The sequence below is a fragment of the Typopeltis vanoorti genome, chromosome 9, assembly GCF_054136105.1.
Source record: "Typopeltis vanoorti isolate ZY-2024b chromosome 9, IOZ_Tvanoo_1.0, whole genome shotgun sequence".
Lineage (NCBI taxonomy): Eukaryota > Metazoa > Arthropoda > Arachnida > Uropygi > Thelyphonidae > Typopeltis > Typopeltis vanoorti.
In genome coordinates, this window is record NC_143557.1 from 1,465,154 (window position 1) to 1,478,954 (window position 13,801).

At 36.6% G+C, this 13,801-nt stretch overlaps 1 protein-coding gene across 1 annotated transcript in view; it reads right to left on the reverse strand.

Moving 5' to 3' along the window:
- Positions 1-13,801, reverse strand: part of LOC150102843 (uncharacterized) — an 836,492-nt gene that overhangs the window by 475,641 nt on the left and 347,050 nt on the right. The window lies entirely within an intron of this gene.

A 13,801-nucleotide genomic window follows, 5' to 3' on the forward strand; every position in this document is an offset into this window, starting at 1 on the left:
TTGTTCTGCTGCCATGACTAACCACCAGCATCAACCTGCCATAATTATTCTTTCTCTTGCTTGCCATATAGCAGAAAAATTCCCTTGTGTTAACCTTGGCCTGACTAGCCAGTCTCCTCTCATATTGCACCTTTTCTACTTTACGATGCTCATCCCCATTCTAGCCTGCACTTTATACTCTTCGTGGATCCGATCACCACCAACTCTCTTATACCTCCTCCAAAGCATTTTGTTTTCCATCACAGCCTGCTTGATTTCGCTGTTCATCCATTTCATTCCTACTTTATTTACTTGCTTAACTCTTGGCATGCAGTTATACATTGTTTTTTTGTCAGATTCTGCCTTGTGAGCAGAATCTGACAAAAAAAACTTTATCAGCATCTTTTCTGCTCAGCTTATGTACCCATACTGATGCTAAATAGACTACAGGGTTTCCTATAATCACCTGCTTTATACTTCCACATATACTATTTTTGGCAGTAATTTTTTCTTGCTTCATCACTTCCAAAACAAGTACCTCATGATCACTCTCACAAAAAGGTGGCAGTGTCAACACCTCATTAACACCTACATATTGTGAAGCTATCACCAAATAAAAATATTCAAGTCTTTAGCTGCTCCAGTACCATGCCACTTAAGATATTTATCTCCCAGAAATTCAACGAAGTCACTCTCCTTGTAATTATAGTCTCCCATCTTTATTTCAGCTTCACACTACACAGATTCAAAATCTGTGCATGTACTATCAAGTTCCACACTTTGTGGACACAATTCCTCTGCAAACATTAACAACACTCCCCTTCCTTTTTTCCATTTCTATCATTCCATAAAATTATATATCCTTCTATTTCTATTCCCGACATCACATCATCCACAGACAACAAAGTTTCACTTATTCCAATCATCTTTGAGCATGCTGACTCAATCTATGCAACAAATTCAACTCTCATTTCGAATGCTCCTTACATTTATGTACAAACATAACAATCCCTGTGTCTTTGAGGCCATTTTACCAGCATTCTTTGAAAATGAGCATACTTAATACTTCTGTTATCCAAGAGTTAAACTAAAAGATTCCTAGGAACAGACAGACACCAGATAGTAGCACATGATAATTCTGGTTGAGATGTTTATATGTTGGTTATTCGTAACTATTAATTTTCTGTAAGTTACAATGTATACTATACAATGTAATTTCCTAAAAAAAAGAATTAAAAAAACAGAGTAGTCTATTTTTTTAATAATAAAAGATAATAAGAATAAGGTTGATAATAATAAGAATAAGGTTGACTAGTGGAGTAGTTCAAGGTTCTGTACTAGAGTCAGTACTTTTTAATTTTGTATATCAATGATATAGTAAAACATTTAAGAGGGAATGGGGATATTCAGTTGTTTGCTGAAAATGCAAAACTGAGGAGGGATTTCTGCATCACCTTTATCAAGTATTGATAAAGATGATATAGATATCCTGCACAATGATTTAAATAAATGGGCATTGTGAGTAAAGGATAATGAATGTCAATTTAATGTTGCAAAATGTACAGTTATGCACTTTTTATTGAAAAGAAGTTACATACTGTGTATAACATATGCTGCTTTGAAATAGGTTAATGGACATCCCCATAAGCAAGGTGCATTGTGCCATGTAACAAGTCATGTGTGTGTAGCTGGTATAACTTGGAGGACAATGATGCTCCAAGTTAGTGCAACTGTGTCCGGGTGAAATGATTGCAAGATGGAAACTGACAGAGTTTGAAAAAGGCAGCATTGTGATAGGATAATTGTTGCAGACCAATCTTTGGCAAAGTGTTGACATATTGGGCCATTCAAGTTCAATAATCATTCATACCATACCGAGATGGAAGTGCATGGGGTCAACTGCGAGTGCTACCCACAGAGTACCTACCACGCTCACCAAATGTGACCGTAAGATGCTTTGAAGGATAATATGCAAAAAACTGCCATTTATCGGCCAAATGGCATTTTCAGGGCATTGAGTGGAATAAAAATCTGCACAAGAACATTCAGAGCCAAAATTAACAATATGAGTTTCCATAGTAGGACTGCAATATGCAAGCTTCATTACCTGAACCAACATGCAGCATTGCCTTCACTGGTGTAAAAAGCATATACAATGAGATGTAGAAGTTTGGAAAGCTGTATTATGAACTGACAAATCACACACACACCTTTTTGATCTATCGAGGAGATGAGCGGGTGTGGTGGATACCTGATAAACATCTCTTACTAGAGTACCTAATCCCAACTGAAATTCAGAGGTGGCGGTATGATGACATGGTCCTCTTTTTTCCTGGTTTGGCCTCAGACCACTGTTTGTGGTGTCATGAACACTGAATAGTATCTGAACATTCTGGACAATGCAATGCTTCCTACTTTGTGGTGTTTCTACGAAACTGACCATTGTCTCTTTCAGCAAGACAATACATGCAGGGTTTGTGGATATGACTGTCAACACACTTGACTGGCCACAGAGCCCTGATCTCAATCCTATTGAACATCTGTGGGATGAACTGGAGCATCGGGAGAGGTCAAGGGATGTCCACCCCACAACGGTCCAGGACCACATCACATGCCTACAGGAAGAATGATCCAAAATAGAGAATTGCACGCTTCTGGAAAGTATACCATGTAGGATTGCTGCAGTCATCTCAGAAAAAAGGAAGTCCTACATCTTATTACAGTGGATGCGATGGCTATTTGTTCCTCATGGTGTACGTTGACTTCTCTCCAAGCACTGCAGACAGCAGAAAATTTAAAATGGAAGCTAAAACTTGCACGAAATAAAATTATTGGTTTTAAAATTTTGCCTCTGTATCATAGTCATCCTCAGTACATTGAAAATGGAACACAATATAAAATTACAATTAAATAATTATTTTCAAAAAGCACCAATATAGTGTTAATAGGCAAAAATTTTACAACTATTAAATTTATTTACATAAATTTTAGTTTCGGAGTTTAATTTTTCTAAGTATGTCAACTTATGTACTGATATTAAAGAAACAAGCAGGATTTGATGAGGCTAGGGACTTGGGATAACAGTGGACAGAGAGTTGAATTTCAGAGGGCATACTGCAAAAGTTGGTAAAACAGGTAAAATACCATAAATTATTTACACGTAAGCACAAGGAAAAGTATTATTTATTAAATATATTGCCAAATATTTCAGTTTGAAATTAACAAACTATCATCAGTGGCTTAAACAACAGTTTTTTTGCAAAGTAGAATGAAAACAATTGATTTATTCAAAATAGTACAAGCTGCGTGATGTTAAATCACTAATAGTGTTATGCTCTCACTGAAGAAAATGTTATTCATAAAAGTGTAAAATAAATTGCATAAATAATTATAATTTATGATAATAATATCATAAAACTTTATTTATAATATCATACGAAACAGATCATTAGATAGATGTAGTATCCAAAAGATGGTTTCTCAGGAATTTCTGTCTTTGTAAATATCATTACTGGCCTTATTTTATTAAAAAAAAAAAGTGTTATTTGGATTTAGTAGGATATTATATATTAAGTTTTTGTATGATAATATAAATTATATAATTATTGGTGCAATTTATTTTACACTTTTATGATTAACCTTTTCTTCAAAGAAAGCACTATTAGCAATTTAACATCGTGTGCCTCCTACTATTTTGAATAAATCAATTATTTGCATTCTACCTTTCAAAAAACTGTTGCTTAAGCCACTGATGATAGTTTGTTAATTTCAAACTGAGATATTTGGCAGTATATTTAATAAATACTTTTCCTTGTGTTTATGTGTAGATAATTTATAGTACCATGGCACACATTTCCCTCAAAACTATGTAAAATACCTAAGAGACTTACCTTGAGTTGAAAAACATGCTAACAAGTAAAGAAGGTAAATCAGTATCCTTCTTTTTAAGGGATACTGACATTATGATTTGGCTACAACTCGACTACTTTACACAGATTTGTCACCTGGGTTTCTTGGGGATCAAAGAGGTGGTGAAGAGGATTTAGAGAAGAGTGACCAAGATGGTGACAGATCTATAGAATATGCTCTATGAGGATAAGCTGAAGGTGTGTGGATTGCAAAGTTTGGTTACTAGGCAAAAAGAGAGGACATGACAGAAGCTTAAAAGGTACTACGGAGGTTTTATAAAATTGATGCCAAAAAATTTTTTTCAATGTAGTCAGAGAACTAGGGGGTCATCCATGGAAGCTGTGTAAGAGTGTAATTATTAAGGATGTGGGTCTAGAATTTTTGTATGGAGAGTGGTGAATGAGTGGAATGGATTGCGAGAATTAGTTGCAAGTGCTCCTGAGAGTGAATGAATTTAAGGAGAGTTATGATAGGTGTTTTTGTGTATAAAAGTTATCATGGGTCTCCCACATGTGTATCAAGGCTCCACGAAAATACTGCAAATAAAAATAATAACTTTTCTTTGCATTGATTTGATTAATTTTAAAACAACTTGGGGGTATACTTATATTTCCTTCTAATAGATAATAATCAGATTCTATCTCTGCACTTCTAAATATGTAGTTATCTAGCATCATATTAGCTGTTTTCCTATTAGCTATTATATTGTGTATTATACTTTTTAGATTTCTTGTTTCCCTGAAGGAATTCATGGCAATCTTTATGCTTGAAAAAAATAGTAGTAATTTTTAAGCTATTATTTGTGGAAAAATCATAAGTCTGTATCCATTTCTATTACATGTAGTTTTACCATTTGTTCCCATATTTGTACCAAGTGGATTGTTCTGTACTTTGACATTGAAATCTACTATTATTAACAGATAATCATCCAAGTTGATTTTTTATTTCTTGTAAATCTGAATAAAAGAAATTGTTATCTTCCTCTCTTCCTTCCTCTGGGACATAAGCCATCAATAATAGTCAAGAAACCATGAGTTATTTGTAATCTTAGTTCTAGAATTCTCTTGCCCGAGTATTTGTGTAATGTGTGATTTTTTTAATTGATTTCAAAATAAAATCATTACTCCTGCTTTTGCTTTCTTTTTGACTCCAATGTAGATATAAATCTAATTATCTCTTTCATCTGAACTTTTGTTTTTTCTTTGTTTCTGTTATTACTGCTTATTTAATATTTCTTTCTATTAGAATTTTGTCTGGTTGTTATCTATGATGGATTCTCCTGACATTTGAAGTAGCAACATTCCAGATATTCTTCTTTATTTTGATTATTTTTCCTTTCCTCATCCTGCTCACATTCGTTAATCTGTGTGTCGTTTTCCAGAGTGACAGTCTAGTAACTTCTTTCCTAAAACTCTGGAGTAATAAAAGATTCAGCTGTGTTGGTTACTGGTTATCTACAGCCTAGTTGGGTAGAAGAGTTGCTGCCTTAGACCACCGAAACTTGTCCTAAGTCTCCCTTCTCTGGTTTGTACCTGACCAAACTTTGCACTGCCGTTAATACCCAATCTTTCACTTGGCTGCTCAGGCTGCAGGGTTCAACACATGGAGGAAAGGCTAGGTGATCCAACTTGAGATGATCACGTATTGTGCATCCATCTCCTTTAAACCCTGTCAATGGAGTAAGTTTAGGAAATTGTCATCCTCAATTTTATTAAAGAATTTTTCCTGCAGAAAAATTGACTACATGGAAATCTGACTAGAGTTTCTAACCTAACGTCAAACCTTACCTTCTTGTGGTGCAATACATTAGTAGGTATCTATCCAAATACCTAATAATGGGAAAATCTTCAATTCTCTTCAAGAACTAAGTCATATTTTGTATTAGCTTAAACCAAAAGATAATGATGGAACAACAAGATGAAAGTCATGCCAGCTGGAGCATTGCCCAGTTAAACAACATCCCTGCTGTTTTCATCAGGAAACAAGGGAAAACAGCAAAAACTCAACACCAGCAGATTACAAGACAGCTACCACAAACATACAAAGCATCAAGAAAACAAGAATTTATAGAATTACCACATCGACATTACTGTCATTACTGAAACAAAAAAACAAAAACAGATGATATTCTTCTACATAACAACCACAAGATGTTATTTAGGCAATCACGATCAGGAAAAGGAAAGAGTAGCTAGTCTTCAACAGCAAACAGAAAGTAAATCTTCAATGGTATGCAATATCAAGTAAAACGATATGACCAAACATTGCTCTACTTGAAAATGGGGAATTGGACAAGACTTATTTGTGCCTACAGTCTCACGAAAGGATCTGTTAAGGAAGAAGTGGAGAAATTTTTGAGTCGTTAGACAGGGCAGCTGATACTTGCTCAAAATCTAAACATCAATGTAGGAAATGAATATCAAATATAAAAATATGTTGGAAGACATTGGAGAAAATGGCAAAGTAAATAATGGTAAGTACCTGCTGTTCTTCTGTTCAATAATCCTCACTAACACGATGTTCCAACAAAACATTTTACACAAATTAACATGGTTGGTTTATAGTTTATTTGGCACAAAAAATACAAAGGTCATACTGTACCATATTAAAGGTTACAACATTTGCATTTACGGAAAATTATAAACAATATGTCTGTACAAGAACCTAGTTCCACGAAGCAGCATCTATAGATAAACAGAACTGCTGCAGAGGGCACAGCAACACACACACACACACGTCAGAGGTTATTACAGCAGCGCAAAAATAGTTAACAATATAAGTTAATATACAAAATATGAAACACTAAGTCAAGGAATGCAGTATCTATATATATGTAAAATTATAATAGATACTTTTATAGCAGTACAAAAATATGCAAAGAGAGATTATTATATAGTATGCATGGATGAAAATTAAATTTAACAATGTAGTACAGACAGAATTTAGCAATACATATAAACAGAATTACTAGCAGGTACACAAATAGACAAGGTGTCCTACAGTAATAAATAATTATTTGAAATATAAAGTAGTAAATAAGATGCATACACAAAATTTATGTTAAGCAATGCAGTATCTACATATAAACAAAATTACTGCAGAGGTTTCAGCAGTACATAAATAGATAACAGTACAGGTTAACACACGTATATACAAAACAAGTCAAGGAAAGCAGTATCTACATATAGTAAGATTACAACAAACATTATTATACTAATACTTAGAGTCAGAAAGGAATTATTATACAGCATTGATGCATAAAATTTAAGTTTAGCATTATGGTATTTACATATTAACAATATTACAGCAGGGTGATACAAATATACAAGATCGAGGCCTACAGTAATACATAATTGGTCAGATTTAACCTAATGAATAATATGTATGTATAAAAGTTAAGCAAAACAGTATTTACAAATAAACAAATTTATATGTCAAATGTGTTTGTACAAATCAACTCTTTCTAAAAAATTAAAAACATCATGTAATTTGCCTGAGTCTGCTAGCATTTCCCTGAGTGTATTTGGCTTGGTTAGATAGGTGAAAATTTCATTCGTCTCGTGTAAATTTTTGACAATCTACCAGAATATGATGAATAGCGAGATGTGTGTGTTGCATTTTTCACATATGGGAGGTTATTAGCTCTCAGTAAATGGGAATGCGCAAGGTGACTGTGACCTAACTTCCTCCCTTCTCTTTGTACGTTGACTAGAATGCCAGTGTTTAATTTCAGGTCTAATGTTATATAATTTGTTTGTTAATGCTTCTTGCCATGTTGACTCCAACTGAGCAATTAGCTTTGATCTTATAGGCTGTCTGTAGTCTGTATATGGAACTGTCAAACAGTACGTGGAGAAGGCATGAGCTGATTCAGCAGCTGCAGCCTCATTTCCTTTAATTCCGAAGTGGCTGGGAATCCCGCAGAACTGAACATCAAAATTAAGGATTTTCATTTTGTGAAACAGGTGCAGCACCTCATAAACTACTGGATGTGTATTATATATAGGAGAGGAGAAAGCCTGTAAAGAGCTCAATGAGGCTGTATAAATTATACACTTTTGGTAGCAGTTTTCTTTTATATGCATGCAAGCTGAATGGCATGTAACTCTGCTGTATAATTACTGCAGTCTGGTGGGATCTGATCTGAGACAATGTCAGGAAACACAGCAGCACAGCCAACAGAGGTATTAGTTCTTGAACCATCAGTATAGATGGGTAAGAAATTAGCATGTGCTGCTCTGGGTGCATTAAACAATTGCAGGTAAATGGATGATGGGATATAAGATTTCTGTAGCTGACAAAATGAGATGTTGCAGGAAGGGGGTGTGCAAACCTGCCACGGAGGAATGCTGTTATGTTTAGTGTAGCTAATGTTGTCAACATTTATACTAACAGCTTGCACAGTTACTTTAACATGCATACCAACAGGATGTATAGCAGTTTGATGTGTGTGATATTGAGCTTCCCAATGCAGAAAGAAGATGCTATTCCATGTAGGGTGATCTGGGAGAGATTTTATTTTTAGGGTGTAATTAAGAGATAACTGTTTCCGTCGAAGTGATAGAACTGGTTCATTTGCTTCAACATAGAGACTTTGAGTGGGTGATGCACGAAAGGCACCAGTCCATCATCAGGATCTGTATATCCTGATGATGGATAGAATCCAACCATCGCAGGTTACTCTGTCTTGCAGAACCGTTGGGACTAATAATCCTGCTTTGAACGTATAAGTGAACGGTAAAGATGGAGCAATGAAGCTCGATCAGCACTCCCACTCAGTAGAGGATAGAGTGGAAAGGAAGTTCAAAGTTCTTTTGCACTTTTCTCTTAGTTGATGATGTGTGCTCGAAATGGGAGTTTTCTGTCAAAAATGAGTCCCAAGAACTTGGTTTCTGTAGCTATTGGAATAACAGTACGTCCCATTCTTCATTAAGGATCTGGGTGATGAGTGCGTTTTCGACAGAAGTGTACACAGACACTATTTTCTGTTGAAAACCTAAATCCATTATTAAGAGCCTACAGAGAGACATGATCAATTGCTTGCTGAAGTTGCCTTTCAATTAAACTCATGTTACATGAGTGACAGTAAATTGTGAAGGCATCAACACATAGAGCATTATTTACAGTGGGAGGAAGATGTTCTATGATTGAGTTAATTTTAATAGCAAAAAGGGTCACACTTAAGACAGAGCCTTGGGGAACACCCTATTCTTGATGATATGGATGAGATAGTGTATTTCCCACTCTGACTTGGAAAGTTTGCCTGGACAGAAAGTTTTTAATAAATATAGGGAGGTCTTTTAACATGCCATATCTCCAGGCTGTGTCATAAGCTTTTTCCATGTCAAAAAAAAAAACTGAGACAAGATATCCTTGCTTCAGAAATGCACATCTTATACAAGTTTCTAAAGGAACCAAATGGTCTAAAGTTGATCGATGTCTACGGAAACCACATTGTGTACTGGAGAGAAGATTGTTGCTTTCTAAATACCAGAGAAGTCTGGCATTAACCATTTTCTCTAGTATCTTACAAAGACAGCTGGTCTGAGCAATGGGTCGGTAATTATATGCTTGTGTTGGATCTTTTCCTGGTTTTGGGATAGCATTGACAATTGACTTATGCCAAGAATTTGGAAACTCTTCCTCAGCAAGTATTCTATTGTATAATAAGAGAAGAAGATCCATAGATGATGATGGTAGATGTTTTATCATTTCATAATGGATGTCATCAGGCCCTACTGCACTAGGGTGAGATTGTAGGAAAGCTCTTTTTAGTTCTTCCTTAACAAATGGCTGATTAGGTTCCTTCATATGGCTGAGAATGTTGGAAGAAAAATTAAGCCTTTGTTTCTCTTGCTGCTCTTTCAGTATTAAAAATTCCAGAGAATATGAAGCTGTTACTGAGATTCTAGCAAAAGTTTCTCCCAAAGTATCTGCAGTAGCTTCAGGATCAGCAGGAACACTTCCATTATGGTCTAAGGTAGACAAACAATGTGTTCTATATCTGCCTTTCATTTTCTCATACAATTTTTAGACTGGTCATTTGATTAACTGATGTAGTAAATTGGATGCATAATTGTTCGACTCTGACGTCTTACATAATGTGCTTTGGCTCGAGCACGCTTGAAAGTTATTAAGTTTGAAGTGGTGGGGTATCTACGAAATATGCCCCAAGCTCTGTGTTGATCTTTTTTGGCTGTCTGACATTCTGGGTTCCACCAAGTTTTTGGATAGATTGGAAACTGAGATGATGTTTTTGGAATGGAGGCTGTTGCTGCCTGGACAATGTATTCTGTTATATATTTTACCACTTCATTGATAGGTATTTGACTGATGGCATCAGCATTAAATATTGCAAGATGAGAGAAAGTGTTCCGGTCAGCCTGGGCAATTTTCCATACAGGCATCCGTGTGGGTGAACACAGTTCCTGTGAAGTCATTGTGCAGAAAACCGGAAGGTGATCACTTCCATATATGTTCTCTTCAACATCCCACGCGAGTAGTGGAGGAATGGAAGGGGAGCAGATTGTAAAATCAATTGCAGAATATGAACCGGTAGGCATATGGAAGAAAGTATTGAGTTTATTATTTAAAAGGGAGAGGTTATTATTATCAGGAATTCTGGGTTCCACCAAGTTTCAATGATTCGACCTTGTCTATTAGTGTTGGCACTACCCCACAGAGTATTGTGAAAAGTCACTCATCAAAAGTATGGGTTTAGGCAGTTGTGAGATAAGGTTATAAAGATCAATTTCATTTAACTCGGCATTTGGTGGTAACTAAACTGAACATACTGTAATAAGAAATCCCACAGAGAAACGAATCGCTACTGCTTCCAGAGAAGTATTAAGTTGGACCTGATGGAAAGGAATATAAATGCCCACTAGGATAGCTACTCCTCCATGAGCAGGACCACGTCCAGTTCTGTCCTTACATACAACAGTGAAATTTCTAAAGGTACAGTCCTCATTGGATCTTAAGTATGTTTCCTGTAGACAGAAACAGAAAGGTTTGTATTTCTGCAACAACATCTTGATATCGTTGATATTCTGGCAAATCCCACGACAGTTCCATTGCAAAAATTTTCCTATTCTCTCGATTTTATTGATTTGTCTGGTTTTCGGGAGGTTGAACACTTATCTTTGTCAGATTTATATTTATCCACTATTTTAGAGAAGTACAGACGGCCAGTGTCCATCTCTTCCTTTGGTAGAGTGTTCAAAACATCAAATGTGTTAGGGTCAGTTGTCAGTTGGTATGTTTAGTTTGCTTTCAGTGGGTACCGAGGTATATCCATTTTTTCTGTGCGAGTGTATGGTGGTTTATCTCTGAGTGATATCTCTGCCATAATTTCTTTGACAGGCGAGTTTTCATCGAATGGGACCATTTTTGGAGTAAAGCCATAGGTCTTGTGATTAATGAGCTCAACAGAGAAGCACTTGCGATCGTAAAGTTCAGGTATGGTGGAATTATCAGATGGTGGAATAGACATACAAGTTTGAGTTGCTGTAGGCACTTTTTAATTGTTACTTTTTCAGCATAAGAAGATCGCAGAACAGGTGTAATGGTGGCCAGCTTTCTTTTTGCATCCTGATATGTTATGTTTTGTTCTGTTTTAATTTTTTGTATCTCTTTTTCATCTTTCCATTTCTGACATGCACGAGAGAAAGCTGGATGATCTCCCTGACAGTTGACACATTTAGCTTTTTTTTTTTTTTACAGCAAGATTTATTATCATGTTCTTCACTACCACATCGGGCACAGGTAGTAGAACCACAACAGGCAGTTTGGGCATGTCGGTATCTTTGACATTTAAAGCATCTCAGCAGGTTAGGGATGTACATTCTAACAGGACAGCTGTGATGACCTGCTTTTACAGATGTCGGAGGCCTAGGTGTATCAAAAGTAAGGATGATGTTCTTGGTTGAGACCAGGCAACCATCCCTGCGTATCAGGATGCGCCTCACACCCATCACTCCTTGATCTTTAAGCTCCGAACATATCTCTTCATCAGGAATCTCAAGGAGATCCCATTCTGATATCACTCCTCTACTGGAATTGAGTGTTCTGCGAGGTGTTACTGCAATTTGTATTCCACTCATTGTCGTTGCTCTCAGTAGTTTCTCAGAATGTTGTTTGCACATTGTTTCCACGAGGATATCACCAGAACGCAATTTCTTGACAGTTTTGGGAGATCCTGCCAGTCCTTCTAAACCTTTTTGGATAAAGAAGAGTGACATTTTTCCAATTGGTTTTTCACCTGTTGCATGAATGATTAAAAAGGTTGGTACATTTATGTTAGTATCCAATATCTTTTGTTTCTTACTTCTGTTTCCATATGCTGTGTCTATATTATGAGTACTTGGTTGAGACTTTGTTAGGGTCCCTGAAACATTTGAGGATGAAGAATTCATATTTAACGAGTTTTTAATTCGGCGCCAGAGCTTCCCACCCACGGAGCCACACATGAACGCCCTCTACCCGGCAAGCAAAGACTGCGCTTAGGAGTGGAACGCCAGGGCGACCCTGAAAGCTATACCAGCACTGCAGCAGATCTAGGATCCCAATCCAAGACCATGGGGTGAGAGACTTACTGCGATACTGTTGACCCTTGCAGGCAAGCCCACTAGCCGAATGATCCTGGCTGGGCCATCCAGGACCACCCGTCTTGCCGAAGCAGGGGGCCAAAGTAGTGCAAGACTACCAGGATTCCCCTGTCCGGATGTCCACGAGTTGCACCGCACGGCAACAGGGAGTTGGATCCCAGCGATGGTGGTCTGCAAAAAGGATAGTGAAAAAGACTCAGGAGAAGTAGAGCAAAGAATATGGGAAGAAAAGCAGATCTAGGATCCCAATCCAAGACCATGGGGTGAGAGACTTACTGTGATACTGTTGACCCTTGCAGGCAAGCCCACTAGCCGAATGATCCTGGCTGGGCCATCCAGGACCATTCGAACAGGTGCCCCACATGGAGGGGTTCGAGGTAGCACAGTCACTTAAACAGAATCAGAGATGAACAAGTAGCAAAGTGAGTGATGTCAAAATGGCAGGTAAACGACCAAAAGGAAAACTAAAACCTAGGTCTTCTGATGCAGTTGGAAGTGCCTTAGAAGACTGAAGTATAAGAGCTGACACACAACAGACTAATTTGGAGGAAAAATTATCGATAGGAAAGTTTACATTATTATGTGGCATTTTCATGTAGTACTGTACCAGACATTTGATGATGATATTTGATGTCACTGTCTCTCTCTCTCTCACACACACACCAAAATAATGTTTTATCATAGCTACTATGTGACTGCATTACTGAGAAGGATTCTATTGTGTAATATGTTTTTTTTTTTCATTTGTATATGAAGTTCTATACTCATACTGATGATGTTTTATATGTAAAATGAAATATTTGTGATTAATAAATAATATTTATGGTACTGTGGCATATGTATTTTTTTTTTTAAATATTGAAGTTTCATAGGTATCTGTGTATAAGAACAACATGTAATAAGTGGCACAAAACCTAAGCTCCAGTTTCATACTCAGCTTACGGTGCAACACAAACACCAATTGCAGAAACACTATCAAGTCCAAATTAGATACTAAAAGGATGTAGTGCAGAAAACTTGTCATAGCTTATCATTTCAGCTAAAGACAAGTGCTTAACTGGGTTTTCACCTCTATCCCACTCCCATTGTTCAATTATTACATCCCTCAAAAGGCAAGGCTGATGACATAATTATTCCCCTTAAAATCTTCACAGACGACCAAGGCACAGTATTGTTTGATTGTTTATTCTCTCACTAAAAAGTTATGACTTTGACAGTCTTAAATTTTCACAAAAAAGATCCACTGCCCTTATCGACATACCAATGATATGATAATTAATCAAAAATACCAATTGCTGTAAAACACG